This window comes from Zingiber officinale, chromosome 10A, assembly GCF_018446385.1.
Source record: "Zingiber officinale cultivar Zhangliang chromosome 10A, Zo_v1.1, whole genome shotgun sequence".
Lineage (NCBI taxonomy): Eukaryota > Viridiplantae > Streptophyta > Magnoliopsida > Zingiberales > Zingiberaceae > Zingiber > Zingiber officinale.
In genome coordinates, this window is record NC_056004.1 from 80,411,195 (window position 1) to 80,415,967 (window position 4,773).

Genomic DNA, 4,773 nt, shown 5'->3' on the forward strand with positions numbered 1-4,773 from the left:
CGTGTGGGCGACGATCCTCCAAGATGAACACCACCCAAAGCTCCTTCTCCTTCTCTAGTATTCGGCCACCACCACCACCAAGGAACAAAAGAGAGCAAAGGGAAAAGAAAGAAGAGAGGGGCCGACCACAATGAAGAGCTCCAACAAGAATAATAATTGATATCTCATGAGGCCTCCCCTCCCCTTCTTTTATATTACTTGGCCAAGGCAAAGAAGGAAAATATTTTTACAAAAATTAAAATTTTCCTCTTGTTTTTCCTTTTCCCCTTTTATTTTTCCTTTTCTTTCCTCTTGATTGATTCAATCATCAATCATTGATTCAATTGATTGGCCGACCCTTTTCTTGGGCGCTAAGCAAGGGTGTGATGTGCGTAGATCTTATGATTATTTATACATGTTTTGACGCACATTCACTTACTTTATTCACGTATATTATATGCATATTCACCTCTCTTAGCATATATTCAGCATAAATACTCTTTTGTTCGAAGATCTGCTCTTTTGTGTGTTTTCTTATTGACAGGACGTTATTTGGAGCGAAAATGGAGCAAAAGCGCTTGGGCCGTATATGCAACACGACCGTGTGGCCATAGCATGTTCCAACCGTGCCAAATGGCACGACCGTGCTTGTAATCCAGATTTGAAGAAGGCTTTGGCCGTGCCATTCAGCACGGCCGTGCCAATCACCCTGTGGCCAAGAAGCACACGGCCGTGCCAAATGGCACGGCCATGCCAACATTCCAGAGGTAGAGAAGGTCACGTCCGTGTGAATCCACACGGCCGTGTGACCTTGGCAGAGAAGTAGAAGGTCACGGTCGTGCAACCTCGCACGGCTATGTGACTCAATCCGAGAGGAAGCCATGTGAGGCCGTGTGGATTCCACACGGCCGTGTGACGAAGAACACGGGCTGTGCCACGCCAAAACTGAACTGTGCTGAATTCTGGGCAGATTGCAGACCGATCGTAATTGGGCCATAACTTTGTGCTCCTTTGGAGTTTCAGGCTGTTCTTTATATTGAAACGTAGCTGACTTCAAGATCTACAACTTTGATTTACACCCAATAGAGAGAAAGCAATGTTTTCCCATGCTAAATGTCACGGATGTGCCTCCCAACCGCGGGTTCAATTGGACCTCCGCCCAGACTGCAGACCAAACTTCGAACTGCCATAACTTTCGGCTCGGGTGGAGCCAGAGCTCGATCCAAGTATTAGATTGAAGATAATTTCAAGAGCTACAACTTTAGTTCAGGGTGAATCACGAGAAAACCTGATATAATTGGTGAACAACTTGGTTTACCGGAGAGGGGCGGAATCCCGAACCAAAGATGATCACGAATAGGGATCTTGACCCTTTTATACCTCCTCCAATCTGCCCAGGAAAATCAGAATTACAGAGGTCCGGTAATTACAGAGGTCCAGGATCTCTCCTCCTTCTCTTTCTCTCTTCAATCACTCTCGTTAGTTTGCAAGCGCCAAAGCCAACTTTCGACCGTCTAGATAACTTACTTTGTGACATCTCTAGTGCTTAATCAACAGTCCCTGTGGTTCGACAATCTTATATATTACTGATGACGAATCCGTGCACTTGAAGAATCGTAACAAGGAAGACAAGTCTTCTTTTGGTAAACTGACATAAGCATGCAAATTGTAGCAATGTTAGAATCAATGCAGTTTTCTAACAATATATGAAACCATGCTTGTATCCCATCCAACTAGTCCCTTTTGGCACATAGTGTTAAGACCCTGTGCGGCCGGCTAAAGGGAGGCGAGGGTGGGGGGGGGGGGGGGGGGGGGAATAGCCCTTGCATAAATCAATAAAAAAGATATTTCTTGAACTTATAATTTAATTAAAATACTTACATAAACATAGAAAGAAATAACCAATCAGAAAGTCGAGGCTCAGAGAATTTACTTGGTTACAACCAGGGAGATTGTTAATCCAAGATAGATGAAAAACCACACTAAAAATCTACTCTGGGCGGAGAAGCCTCTTACAACTATGAACGCGCAGAATCAAAAAGCTAAACAAAAAATTAAAAGCATACAAGTGTTGTTTCATAGTTTCTTGTTGTTCATAGCTTCTGGGAACAAGGCTATTTATATAGCCCTGCTCAGGGTGCCTGGAAGCATTCCAGACGCCTAGAAATCTATCCCCGATGCAACAGTCAAAAGCCACGTTGATCTGGATAAAAATCGAGTTTCAGGCGCCCAGAAGGGTTCCAGGTGCCCCGACTTGGTCCGAGCCCCTCGAAGGTTGAAAGTCAACATTTTGTTGACTTTATCTCCGGGGCTCCAGCTTCGGCTCCACTTGTTTCGGTCTAGGTCTTCTGCTCCAGCTTCACTCGCTTGGGTGATTTCAGCCATCCAAAATAGGGCTCACCCGAACCCAACTTCTGGCCTTCTCGAGCAAACTTTCGCTCCAACTTCTCATCCCTCGGAATTGCTGCTTGCTTCCTTCTCGTTCGCCAGCGTACTCTTCCACAGCTTTTCGTCCCTCGGACAGCTGCGTCTTTTGCTCCTTGAACAATCTTCTGCTCTGGCTTCTCGACCCGTAGAAACACCGCACGCTCCCTTCTTGTCCGCCGGGGTACTCTTCCGCAGCACCTCATCCCTCAGACGCACCGAGTCTGTCGGCTCTCTCCCGTGCTGTCCTTCTCGCTAGTTGCATCTTTCGCTCGACTTCCTATGCTCCTAAGTTCCTGCACACTTGGACATAGGGTTAAACACAACATGACATAACTTAACTTGTTTGATCGCATAAAAACTACCTTGGGGTATCAACAATCTCCCCCTTTTTGATATGAGCAACCCAAGTTAAGTTAGGATAAACTAACATAATGTAAAAGCAATTAATTTTTCAATAAAGTGCAAAAATTGAAAAAGTTTAAAATACCTCCCCCTATACTTAATCTTCCCTTCTCCCCCTTTGATTACATAAAAAAGTGGGGTACTTTAAAAGTCTAAGGGTAACTTGTCAAGAATTTTAAGTCATTTAACAAACAAAATTCTGAATTTATAAGGTTAAAATGACTTTAAAAAATTTGGGAATCTTAAACACAAGTCTAAGGGGAAAAAATTGAAATTGAATGCCTTAAAATAATTTTGGAAATCTTGAAATATTTTCTATAAAATGTATAGAGCATGCATTTTGACAAAAGAAAATACATTTTCAAGATTTATAATTTAAAATTCTTAAAAAAAATTGTATTTAGATAAATAACTCCAAAACTTTTCAAAAAAGTTTTCTTAGTTAGGAGGGATAACTCTTGAAAATTTTGAATAACAAAATTCAAATATTAAGATTTTCCTATAGATGAATATTGAATTCTTCTTTCTTAAAAAATTAGGATCAAATTAATTTTGAATAATAATTAAACTCAAAAGGAATTTTGTAGGTTTTAAAAAAATTTAATTACAAAAAATACAAGCATGATCTTAGAATCCAAAATAGATTCCTTTCTACCGGATTAACAAGAAAATTTTTAGGTTTTTGATAATTTTCTAATTTTCCCATTATGATTTTTAAATTTCTATTTTAGTCTATAATAATTTTTAAAATTCGAAGCAGAGAATTTTGAACATGTAGAAACTTTTAAAGTTTGTGTATGTTCCTTTAACATTTCATTTTCTATTTTTAATTTGTCGAAATCCTCTAATCGATAAGCTGTTGCTAGAGTTCCTTTTAACTCATTATTCTCTGTTAATAATTTTTTGTTTTCTATTTTTGATTTATAAGAATCTTTCGACAACATTTTTATCAAATTAAACAATTGTTCAAGAGGTAGAGACTGTACCTGACTTACCTTGTCGACTTCTGATGCTCCCTCTATAGAGCTGCTTTCCTCTGACATTACTCCTCCTTCATTGATGCTCTCAATGCTCATTTATGAAGAACTTTCTTCTTCAGGTAGGTACTTGGCTATGAGAGCAGTTTCAGCAATTTCCTCGTTTTCTGCTTCTGATGTTGACTCGGAGTTCATCGAGGAGTTGCATTCGGCTACATTTGGTTCTCCGTAGAGCTTTAAGAACTTTTCTCAAAGTTCTTTTGTATTCTCATAATTGTAAATTTTGTCGACATCCTGGGCAGGTAGAATACTCAGAAGGTGGAACTCAGCCTTACCATTAGCCATGAAGTCATTGCATTTCTTTTCAATCCATTGTTGCTTCTCAATTTCTTTTCCTTCTTTGCTTTTGGGCATATATCAAAATCATACTTAATTGTCAGTGAAATATCAAAATTGGGTTTAAAATATACCTCCATCTGACATTTCCAAAAAGTGAACTCCCCCTTAAATACTAGTGGGTAGATGCTCGGTTCCGCCATCTCGTGTGCTTCATTCGACGGTTAGTTCTCCTGAAGAGAACTTGGCTCTGATACCACTTGTTAGGACCCTTAGTGGCCAACTAGAGGGGGATAAATAACCCCTATACAAATCAAGACAAAAGACCTTTCTTGAACTTATAACTTAATTAAAACACCTCCATAAACATAGAAAGAAATAGTGAATCAAAAAGTCGAGGCTCAGCGGATTTACTTGGTTACAACCCGGGAGATTGTTAATCCAAGACAGATGAAAAAGTGCACTAAAAATCTCCTCTGGGCGGAGAAGCCTCTTACAATAATGAACATAGAGAATCATAAAGCTAAATAGATAACTAAAAGCGTACAAGTGTTGTTTCATAGTTTCTTGTTGTTGTAAGCTTTTAGGAGCAGGGTTGTTTATATAGCCCTGCTCGGGGCGCTTGGAAGAGTTCCAGACACTTGAAATGGGA